Here is a 12,533-nt window from a genome sequence, read left to right on the forward strand (position 1 = left end):
AAGTGAAAGATATTTGGGAAAAGAGTACGAATGCGGTATTACAAATGGGGTAGAGGTTCCTAGGGACCCCCGACCACAAAAACCCTCTCAAACAGGCATATTGGACGATCATGACAATATGGGACTCAAATGAAAGGCATTCGGAATTTGATTCCGAATTTAGCCTGGAAAGTGCAATAGGCTACATAATTTGTTGGGTTATCAACCATCCAAAAATAGAAATGGACCAATCGGGACAATATTGGACTCAAACGAAAGGTACTCGGGAGTAGAGTACGAATTTGGTACAAAAATTAGATACAGGTACTAAGGGGGTCGCTCCAAACCCAAAACCCTCTTCCATAGGCATGTTGGACGATCATGACACAATATGGGACAAAATTAAAGGTATTCGGGAGAAAGTTATGAATATAGTATAAACAAGTAAAAGCGTGCTAAGTTCGGCCGGGCTGAATCTTATATACCCTCCACCATGGATCGCATTTGTCGAGTTCTATTCCCGGCATCTCTTCTTAGGCAAAAAAGGATATAAGAAAAGATTTGCTCTGCTATTAGAGCGATATCAAGATATGGTCCGGTTTGGGCCACAATTAAATTATATGTTGGAGACCTGTGTAAAATGTCAGCCAATTCGAATAAGAATTGCGCCTTTTGGGGGCTCAAGAAGTAAAATAGAGAGATCGACTTATATGGGAGCAGTCAAGATCCCAGATCGGTTTATATGGCAGCTATATCAGGTTATGAACCGATTTGTACCTTATTTCACACAGTTGTTGAAAGTAAGAATAAAATATTATTATGCAAAATTTCAGCCCAATCGGATAGGAATTGCGCCCTCTAGAAGCTCAAGAAGTCAAGTACCCTGATCTGTTTATATGACAGCTATATCAGGTTATGGACCGATTTCAACCATACTAGGCACAGTTGTTGGATATCATAACAAAATACTTCGTGCAAAATTCCAATTCCAATCGGATAAGAATTGCGCACTCTGGAGGCTCAAGAAGTTAAGATCCAAGATCGGTTTATATGGCAGGTATATCAAAACATGGACCGATATGGCCCATTTACAATACCAACCGACCTACCGATCGACGACGGACAGACGGACGGACATGGCTAAATCGCGACGATCAAGAATATATAGGGTGATTTTTTTGAGGTTAGGATTTTCATGCATTAGTATTTGACAGATCACGTGGGATTTCAGACATGGTGTCAAAGAGAAAGATGCTCAGTATGCTTTGACATTTCATCATGAATAGACTTACTAACGAGCAACGCTTGCAAATCATTGAATTTTATTACCAAAATCAGTGTTCGGTTCGAAATGTGTTCATTCACCGTAACGTTGCGTCCAACAGCATCTTTGAAAAAATACGGTCCAATGATTCCACCAGCGTACAAACCACACCAAACAGTGCATTTTTCGGGATGCATGGGCAGTTCTTGAACGGCTTCTGGTTGCTCTTCACTCCAAATGCGGCAATTTTGCTTATTTACGTAGCCATTCAACCAGAAATGAGCCTCATCGCTGAACGGTGAATGAACACATTTCGAACCGAACACTGATTTTGGTAATAAAATTCAATGATTTGCAAGCGTTGCTCGTTAGTAAGTCTATTCATGATGAAATGTCAAAGTATACTGAGCATCTTTCTCTTTGACACCATGTCTGAAATCCCACGTGATCTGTCAAATACTAATGCATGAAAATCCTAACCTCAAAAAAATCACCCTTTATATACTTTATGAGGTCTCAGACGAATATTTCGAGTAGTTACAACCATAATGACGAAATAAGTATACCCCCCATCCTATGGTGGAGGGTATAAAAATTAGATTTATATGATAGAAGGCCATCGCAGGACCCTCCCTCCCACTAACTACTAAATTTCCCACGAACATTTCATTAAGAAATAGGGGACATTTCTCTCATATGAATGATTGCGGTCGGATTAAAGTTTAAGCTCAATGATAAGGGCTCTTCCTTTTTTATGCGAACCCGAACAGCCGCATAGCGACACCATTCAGTAGAGATGTATCAACATGGCAGGATACCTCACAAGTGTAGCCAGCATTAGTAAGGGGATAACCACCACTGAAATTTTTTCTGTTGTTCACGCCGGGGTTTGAACCCAGGCGTTCGGCTTCATAGGCGGACATGCTAACCTCTGCACCACGGTGGCCTTCCCTGTGTTTAAAGAAGATTGAAAAATCAATGCGCTTGCAATGGCTCTAGAAGTAAATTTCGGGCGATGCATGTATATGGGAGTTAATCTAAATCTGAACCGAATCTATGAAACTCACCAGTATTGACTAGAGTCATAAGAGAATCCTTCCTAATAAATTTCAAGGAAATCGGTTAACAATATTAGACCAAATCACACGAAAATATATATGGAAGCTATATATTTAAATCTGGGCCGATTTTTTCCACTTTTAATAGGCTTCGGCTCCAGTCCAAACAAGAAGTCTGCGCACTTCTAAGATGATTGGAATAAAACTGCGATCTGTACTTTGATTACAATTTAGTATGGGCAGATCGTATCAGAAAGCGATTCTCAGTCGATCAGTATATGGGTCTATCTCACTTTCTTCATGATGTTACAAACAAATGCACTAAATTAAAATATATCCTGTACCACAGTAACCTACCTAATAACCTACACCATAGGTTATAATAAAGTAATTGAGCTACAAACTGGCAGAGATATTTATTTTTAGAGACTTAAAACTTAGAGACAAATGGATGTCACATAATATTATTACAGTCTTCCCCATCATATTGCGGTTGCCATACAAGCAAAATCGAAAAATTTATTCATAAAATTAAATTTAAACATAAATAATAATAATATTGTAAAAATTTAATCAAAATTAAATATTAATCAAACAAACATTAATCCAGATGTCAATTCCCTTCAGTTCCATATTTGCAAAATGCATATGCAAATACCTACATATCGTATGTATTAAAATAAGCTTGCAAATTATATGTGGGATTTAAAAATTCGCCGCGCACATCAAATATAATAATAACGATAACAATAATACTTTGTAACAATAACATGATAATAGAATCACATTTCGTTTAATTTATGGCGATAATAGTAATTATAAATTACCCTAAATGTGTGATGGGACAAACTTGAGCTCGTGTGTGTGTGTGTGTGTGTTGTGTGTTGTGTGTGTGAAGTAGTAGCAAAGGAAATGCATAATGAGCCTTGTTGATATGCCAAAACACCAATATGGGCAAATAATAAAGGCCAACCAACCAGGCAGACACCATATAAGGGGAAATCAATAAAAGAAATGCTTATAGACATTTGTACACATACACATACGTGGACATACACACACATGCTTACATATACAGATCGCATAATAATGAAATGACATTTATATTTTAGAGAAAACAACTAAATGACTTAAAAGCAAACAAAAACAAAACCTTTTGAAAAGTAAAAACGCATTAAGTTCGGCAGTGCCAAAATTTTTAACTTTTGGTTCAGTTGCCGAGAAGCTCAGTACAAGTAACAGTTCCAAATTTCAATGAAATCGTGTACTAAATGGACATTTTATGTGCTTCAGACCCTAAGTCAGCAGCTCGGTCTGTATAGCAGTTATATCGAAATACGGTCCGATCCAGACCATCTCCGCCTCAGACCACAGCCCAAGTCCAACTGTTCTAAATTTCAGTGAAATTGGGTAATAAATGCGGCTTTTATGGCCTTTGGACCACATTCGGGACCGATTTCGAGACACTTAGTACAACTTACTGTTTCCAATTTCACCCAAATCGGATAATAAATTCAGCGATATGGTAGCTATATCTAAATATGTTCCAAACTGGATCATAAAGCTGAAGATCGATCTATATGTCAGCTATATCTTAATATAGGCCGATCTGGATTATTTTCGGGACAGATGTCGGGAGTTCTAATACAACTCACTTTTCTAAATTTCAGCGCAATCGGGTAATAAATGCTTCTGATATGGACCTAAGACCCAAAATCAGCAACCCGGTGTATATGGCAACTACATCCAAATAGGTTTCGATCTGGACCATATTTGGTTGACGGGCCTAATAAAACACACTGTTCAAATTTCAGCATGTTATGGACTTAGACTATAAATAGGCATATCGATCTACAATATATAGCAGCTATATGTAACTATGGCCTGATTCGAACCATATTCGGGTCGGATATCGATGCACCTAATAAAGCTTACTATTCCGAATTTTAGCGAAATCGGGTAATAAATAAGCATGTGAAGGGATTAAGACCCTAAATCAGCACATAGGTCTATATGGCAGCCATATGTAAATAAGGCCCGATATACAACATATTCGGTTCGGATGTCTCGGCTTCTAGTACAACTCACTGTTTAAAATTTCAGCAAAATCGGACAAAACATTCAGCTTTTATGGACTTACGACCCTAAATCGCCAGATCGGACTATATGGCAGCTATATCCAAATATAAAGCAATTTGGTCAATTCAAGAACTTCATCTGCGTATAGAAGAAATACAAATCTTTTCAAAATTTCAACTTAATATCTCAATTTGTAAACACAGACACACGGACATAGTTAAATCGTCTTAATATTAGAGCTGGCTAACTATCGTTAATTTATTGTTTGTCCGAATAACGATTAATATTTTTCCTCTCGATATCATCGGTAAAATTTAATTTTTTGTAAAATTTAACAAAAATAAGCAATCCAACAATGAATGAATCGAATAAGAAAGATTTCGCCTACAGAGGGCGCAATTTTCATTCGATTGGGCTAACATTTTGTACAATGATTTCTTTCAATGTACATTGACTTCCAACTGACTTTATTATACCCTACACCACTACTGTGGTACAGGGTATTATAACTTTGTGAATTTGTTTGTAACATCCAAAAGGAAGAGAGATAGACCCCTTGATAAGTATACCGATCGACTCAGAATCACTTTCTGATTCGATTTAGCTATGTTTGTCTGTCTGTCTGTCCGTCTGTCCATATTAATTTGTGTACAGGTCGCAGTTTCCATCCGATCGTTTTAAAATTTGGTACAGGCATGTTTTTCGGCCTAGAGACGAAGCCTATTGAAATTGGAAAAAATCGGTTCAGATTTTGATATAGCTTCTATATATATGGTCGCCCGATTTGCAGTAATAATGCAATAAAATGGTCATTTGTCAATCCTAGTTATTACAGTTTAAACACATTTGCTCGAAATTTGATACGGATTGTTTAAAAACTCATCGGAAAACATACGCTGAGGTCCATCCAAATTGGTTCAGAAATGGATATAGCTCCCACATTGTACTTATAGGGAAAGTGTAGGGTATTATAGAGTCGGCGCCGCCCGACTTTTGCCCTTCCTTACTGGTTTAATTTGGTTTTATTCGGTTTTTGCATGGATATTGCTTCTATATAAATCGATCTCCTGATTTTTACTTCTCTTTTTCGTTTTACCCAGGGCTGCGGAGTCGATCGGAGTCAAGTTTTTGAAGCTGGAGTCGGAGTCGGAGTCAGACTATTGAGCCGGAGACGGACTTGGGTTTGGAGTTGAGTACGCTTGCCCCGACTCTGATCCGCTCTCCGACTCAGGCTTAATACTTCGACTCCGACTTAGACTGTGCGTAGTCGATGGGATGGGATGATTGGAAATAAATGATATTATCGATACTATCGATATTTAATATTAGAAATATCGAGTGTATCGATGTCTGCCAGCTTGTCGGGTCGGAAATGGATATTTCGATGTGTTGCAAACGGAATGACTAAATGAATATATGATGGACCGTACTTGTCATGACTATTAGAAGCCATAAAAATTACCACGTTTAAAATTTCAGCCAACTAATTGCGCCTCCTAGAGGCTCAAGAAGTCAAATCGGGCAATCGCTTTAGGTGTCAGCTAATTCAGCTTACCAGCTACTAAATTTCCATGAACATTCCATTAAGAAACAGGAGATATTTCTCCCATATCAATGAGTACAGTCCGATTAAAGTTTAAGCTCGGTGACAAGGGGCCTCTTTTTTGTCCCATGTCCGACCGGCGTGCCGCCTAGCGTCTCCACTTGGTAGAGAGTTTTAACATGGCAGGATACCTCACAAATGTAACCAGCATTAGTAAGGGTATAACCGTCTTTGAAAATTCTGAATTTTTCTGATGTTCAAGCCGAGATTTGAACTCAAGTTTTCGTCGTGCTAGACGAAATGCTTACCTTTGAGCCACGGTTGCCTCCATTTATATATATGTATATTAGCTTAGTAACCCATTTTGAACAAACTTGTCAAGGCTGTTGAGCGCAATCGGATGAGAATTACGCTCTCTAGAGGCTCAAGAAGTCAAGATCAGGGTTCGGTTTATATGGCAGCTAAATCAGGTTATGAACTGATTTGGACTTGTAACTTAGCGAAGTTATTGAAAGTCAAAACAAACACCTCATGCAAAATTTCATCCAAATCGGATAAGAATTGAGCCCTCTAGAGGCTCAAGATATCAAGATCCGTGATCGGTTTATATAGCAGCTTAATCAGGTTATGAACCAATTTGGACTATACTTAGAAAGTTATTGGAAGCTAAAACAAAACACCTCATGAACAATTTCAGCCAAATCTAATAATTATTGCGCCCTCTATAGGCTCAAGAAGTCAAGATCCGAGATCGGTTTATATGGCAGCTACATCAGATTATGGGTCGATTTGGAACATTCTTGGCACAGTTATGGGAAGTAAAAACAAAACACCTAATGCAATATTTCAGCCAAACGGATAAGAATTGCACCCTCTAGAGGCTGAAGAGGCCAATATGCGAGGCCGATTTTTATGGCAGTATATCAGATTATGAACCGATTTTGAAAATTATTGGGACAATTATTTGAAGTCAAAACAAAACATTTCATACAAAATTTCAGCCAAGTGAGATCCGAATTGCGTCCTATAGAGCCTCAAGAAGTCAAGAGCCGAGATCTGTTTATTTGACAGCTATATCAGTTTATGATTTGGATCATTTGCGGTACAATTGTTGGAAGTCTAAACTAAACATATCATGCGAAGTTTCAGCGGATCGGAATTAGATAAGAATTGCGCCCTCTAGAGGCTGAAAAAGTCAAGATCCGAAATTGGTTTATATGGCATCTGTGCCAGAACATGGACCCATGTGCCCGTTTACAATCCCAACCGACCTACACTTATGAGATTTGTGCAATATTTCAAGCGTCTAGCTTAACTCCTTCAAAAGTTAGCATGCTTTTGACACTCAGATAGACGGACGGGAGGACAGACTGACGTCAATCACGAGTGAGTCACATGATTCGTAAGTGAAATCCAAACACATGACCGTTCGTGACCGCGAAAACTTCTTCGTTCGTGAGAGAGTAAAATCATACTCACGACACTAATCACGACTCACGAGGCACTCACGAGACCCTCACGACTCACGCAACATTCACGACTTACGCGACACTTACGACTCACGAGACACTTCCGACTCATGACAAGCTCACGACATACGAGACGCTCCCGACTCACGAGACACTCACGACTCATGAAAAAATCACGATGAAAGTTAAAAAAAAAATAACGAAAAACAAAATTTTATTTATCCTCTCAAATCATACGGTATTTTAACGTACGAATCTGTTTTCAGATGCATAAAAATGACTGGATATGCAGGGCTGATACATTTTACAAATTAATTTTCGTACGTTCAAATGCTGTATGATTTGAGGCGCAAGAAAAAAAATGTTATTCGCTTCTTGAACAAATATTTGTTTAACCGTGAGTCGTTAGTGCCTCGTGAGTCATGCGAGAGTAAAATCTTCGTGTCGTGAGCGTGAGTCGACAGAAAAAGTCGTGCATGAGGCGCAAGAAAAAAAATTTATTCGCTTCTTGATAAAATAATTGTTTAAACGTGAGTCGTTAGTGCCTCGTGAGTCGTGCTTTAGTAAAATCTTCGTCTCGTGAGCATACGTGAACGTGAGTTGACATAAAAAGTCGTGCATGAGCGTGTGTGGGTAAAATTTTTTGAAAAATCACTCACGCGTACATCTCTACTGACGGACATGACTAAATCCACTTGGAATGTCAAGAGAATCAAGAATACATATACTTTGTTGGGGCTCGGGTCAATATTTCGATGCGTTACAAATGGAATGACGAAATTAGTACACCGCCATCCCATGAAGGTAAAGGGTATTAATAAGAAGTATCTGTGCAAAATCCCAAGCCCCTAGCTTGACGCGTTCGATCGCTATCATGATTTTGACAGACGAACGGACGGACGTGGTAAATCGACTCAGAATGTCGCGATGATCAAGAACACATATACCTTATGGGGTCGCAGATCCATATTTTTAGGTGTTACAAACGTAATGACTAGAATAGTGTACCCCCATCCTTTGGTGGTGGGTATAAAAACAGAAACAACTCTTTTCGCACTTTAGAGGTTTATTCAATATTATTTATTCAAAGAAGAGTCCAGATAACACTAAAAAGGTTACCTAACACATGACAATGGATGATAAATGGTATTCACTCAAACCAGCTGATATGGACCATCAGACAATATCATTCACAATAGTAAGCACTACTTTGTATGAGCGATGTTCTGTTACATAGCTAAAGCAGTGGTTGTTTAACACACTTAAACAATTTTTTTTTTTTATTGAATTATTGACCTACGAGTTAAAACCCCTATTTAAACTCCAAACCACTGTGCATAACTATATAGCCAAATACACGCTAGCCAAACATGTGATTATTTATTTTTTTCTTTTGTAATGTAGGAAAAGGAAATTGATTTTAGCCATGTCGCTTAGAGTAGGTAGTTGTAGCATGTCAGAAGAAAAACGTACATACATATGTAGGCATGTGTTGGGTGAATAAGTGACTAAGCCATGATGACGACAATTCCGTCTGCCTAAATAACTTAAGACACAACTAAGCTTTGACTTAAGGCGGCAAAGGCACAGACAAATGCAGTAGAGACAACAACGACAAACTATTACAATGAGAAAAACAAGCAGCCAATCCACTTGTTACAAGTTGAATATTCACTAATCTCAACGATAACCTGCATTTACGAATATAAGAAACTTTTTCTAATTGACAATTAAATAAAAACGGCCTCTTCACAATTGCAACGAGAGCTAAGCAATTCGCAAGAAAATAATAAAGAAAAACAAATTGTAGCACAAAAACAGTATAAAAGTATTGTGTTTTGAGAAAGGAAAACAATTTTGGGATTTTCTGAAGGTTTTTATTAAACTCGATTTTCATGGAAAGTTAGCTAAAAAAAATTTTAAAAATGTATTGGGTTGCCCAAAAAGTAATTGTGGATTTTTCATATAGTCAGCGTTGACAAATTTTTTCACAGCTTGTGACTCTGTAATTGCATTCTTTCTTCTGTCAGTTATCAGCTGTTACTTTTAGCTTGCTTTAGAAAAAAAGTGTAAAAAAAGTATATTTGATTAAAGTCTATTCTAATTTTTATTAAAAATGCATTTACTTTCTTTTAAAAAATCCGCAATTACTTTTTGGGCAACTCAATAGTATGCCTATTTATAAGGGTCTCTCTAATAAATCATGTTTAAGTACCATATTGAGATACAGAAATATTGAGCTTCATAATTTTTTTAACACCACCATATTATAGGCAATATACTAATTGACACATTTAGATTCTTAGTCATGTATAGAGATGGACTATGGGTAAATACCCGGTAAATTGGGTAAATAACCAGGTATTTACCCATAAATACCCAAAGCTGGGTATTTATAATTTTGCAGATATCTTGGGTATAAAAACATTTCCAAACAATTTTTGATGATTTCGTATTCCTTGTATATAAACCTGTCCTTCTGATCTCAAAAAATCGGAATTTAGTTATATATAGCCACTATATAGATCGATCTCCCGACTTAAAGTCTTGAGGCAATAAATTGTTAATTTTTCATCCGGTTTCGATGAAATGTAGCACAGTGAGATCTGGTAGACACGTACCCATTTCTATGAAGTGTGATCCAGATCGGACCATATTTGGATATAGCTGCCCAATAGACCGACCGCCTGATCTCCCGATATGGGGTATTAAGCCATAAAAGATCCATTTATTACCCGAATTCGATGAAGTTTGGCACAGCGTGTTCTGGTATACCCCTACCTGCTGCAATATAGACCGATCTTGCGATATAGAGTATTGAGCTCAAAAGAGGAGCATTTTTCATCAGATCTGGGATCTTGACTTCTTGAGCCACTAGAGGACGCAATTCCCATCCGATTAGGCTGAAATTTTGAATGAGGTGTTTTGTTATGATTTTCAACAACTATGCCAATTATGGTTTAAATCGGTCCATAACCTGATATAGCTGTCATATAAACCGAGCTAGGGTCTTGACTTCTTGCGCCTCTAGAGGGCGCAATTAATATCCGATTTGGCTGAAATTTCGCATGACGTATATCGTTATGAATTCCAACAACAGTGCCAAGTATAGTTTAAATCGATCCGTAACCTGATATAGCTGCCATATAAACCGATCTTGAATCTTGACTTCTGGACCAAATCGGATGGACCGCAATTTCCATCCGATTTGGCTGATATTTTGCATGAGGTGTTTTGTTATGACTTCCAACAAATGTGCCAAATATGGTTCAAATCGGTCCATAACCACATATAGCTGCCATATAAACCTGTCTGGGATCTTGACTTCTTGAGCCTCAAAAGGGCGTAATTATTATCCGATTTGGCTGAAATTTTGTACAACGGCTTCTCCCATGACCTCCAACATACGTGTCAATTATGGTCTGAATCGGCCTTTAGCCTGATACAGCTCCCATATAAACCAAGCTCCTTTTTTACCTCTTGAGCCCCTAAAAGGCAAAATTCTTATTCGATTTCGCTGAACTTTTACACATAGACTTCTACTGTGGTCTCCAACATTAAATTCAATTTGAGTAGCAATTCTTTTCTTTTATCCTTTGTTTGTCTAAAAAAGGTACCGGGAAAGAACTCGACAATTGCGATCCATGGTGGAGGGTATATAAGATTCGGCCCGACCAAATTTAGCACGCTTTTACTTGTTATGTTTATAAATTTGTTTGCAAATAAAACATCAACCAGTTTTAATCTTATTTTTCTTGATTTCTATTATTTCTTGTTTTTGTGGCAAAATAAATACATTGAGCCCCAAAATGGCGATATTAGGCCCCAAAGTAACATGAAAATGTGCCGCAACATTATTTACCCCTCAACTTAATTGAAAGAAGTAAAAGCTTGCTAAGTTCGGCCATGCCGAATTTTGGGTACCCACCACCATGGATTCCGCTTTAAATTATTTTGGTCTCAAGAAGTCATATCGGGATATCGGTACTTAGGGGGGCCTATATCACCATATTGACCGATTCGGATAAAACTTGGCACTGATGTTGTAAGTCATAAGATAAGCTTTTGGACCAAATTTCAGCGAAACCAGGGCCGAAGGAGACAATTCCGGGGATCGGTTTATATGGAGGCTATATCTGTTTATAGACCGATTCGAGTAATACTTCGCATGGATGTTGAAAGTCATAACTCAGGTATTTGCTCCAATAAGGACTCAAGAAGTCAAATCCGGGGATCGGTTTATATGAGGGCTATATCTGTTTATAGACCGATTCGGATCATACTTGGCATGGATGTTTACGGACCGATTCAGATCATACTTGACATGGATATTGGACGTCACAACTCAAGTCTTTTTTTTTTCCAAATTTCAGCCAAATGGGACAAAAATTGAGGCTCCTAAGAGCTCAAGAAGTCAAATTCGTGGATCGGTTTATATGGGGCTATTTCTGTTTATAGACCGATAATGTCGATCTGGCCCTGTCCGTCCCTAAGTCTGTCGAAATCACGATGGCGGTCGAACGCGTATTGCTAGCCGCTCGAAATTTATACCAATTTTTTTTATAAAGCGTAGGTCGTTGGGGATTGTAAGTCGGCCATATCGGTTCAGATTTGGATATAGCCACATAAAAATCGATCACCGGTTTTGACTTTTTGAGCCCATAGAAGCCTCAATTTTAATCCGATTTGGCTAAAATTTGCGCAAGTAAAAAAAATGCAAATTTTGCCCATGAACATCCCACTAAGGAACACAGGGCAAACTTCTCACATATCAATGAGTGCAGTCCGATTCAAGCTTAAGCTCAATGATAAGTGCCTCCTTTTTAGCCGAGTCCGTACGGCGTGCCGCAGTGCGACACCTCTTTGGATAGAAGTTTTACATGGCATAGTAACTCACAAATATTGTCAGCATTAGGAGGGGAAAACCACCGCTAAAAATTTTTCTGATGGTCTCGCCAGGATTCGAACCCAGACGTTCAGTGTCATAGGCGGACATGCTAGCCTCTGCGCTACGGTGGACTTTGCACAAGCGCTTCCTTTATTTTATTTTATTTTATTTTATACTCTTTAATTTTATTTATTTTTTTTTTATTTCATTTCATTTCATTTAATTTCATTTAATTTAATTTAATTTTATTTTA

The sequence above is a fragment of the Stomoxys calcitrans genome, chromosome 3 (genome assembly GCF_963082655.1).
Source record: "Stomoxys calcitrans chromosome 3, idStoCalc2.1, whole genome shotgun sequence".
NCBI lineage: Eukaryota > Metazoa > Arthropoda > Insecta > Diptera > Muscidae > Stomoxys > Stomoxys calcitrans.